Here is a 438-nt window from a genome sequence, read left to right as displayed (position 1 = left end):
CCTCCAAGGTGGTTATTTATCCTAAAGGTTTGAGTTTGTGACACTGTAATTACGGCCACGTTTACTGCTTAAACAAGGGGACGGCCATTCCACAACCAGATGGAAGTCTGGCTGTAAATCTGGAGACACACACGGACACCCTTACACACACAGGGTTTACAGTGTTCCCTCTACTGTCACCTGTTGATGACGGAGCAGGCCGCCCGGGGACGAGTGAGAGGGGACGAGCCCTGCACAGCATGCTGGTCCACCCGGGAGGGGGCACATTACGAGGGGGCACACTACGAGGGGGCACACTACGAGGGGGCACATTACGAGGGGGCACACTACGAGGGGGCACAATACGAGGGGGCACATTACGAGGGGGGCACCTACGAGGGGGCACCTACAAAGGGGGCACACTATTGAGGGGGGCACACTATGAGGGGGGCACACTAC

The sequence above is a fragment of the Osmerus mordax genome, chromosome 9 (assembly GCF_038355195.1).
Source record: "Osmerus mordax isolate fOsmMor3 chromosome 9, fOsmMor3.pri, whole genome shotgun sequence".
Taxonomy (NCBI): domain Eukaryota; kingdom Metazoa; phylum Chordata; class Actinopteri; order Osmeriformes; family Osmeridae; genus Osmerus; species Osmerus mordax.
This window is presented reverse-complemented; position numbering follows the sequence as displayed.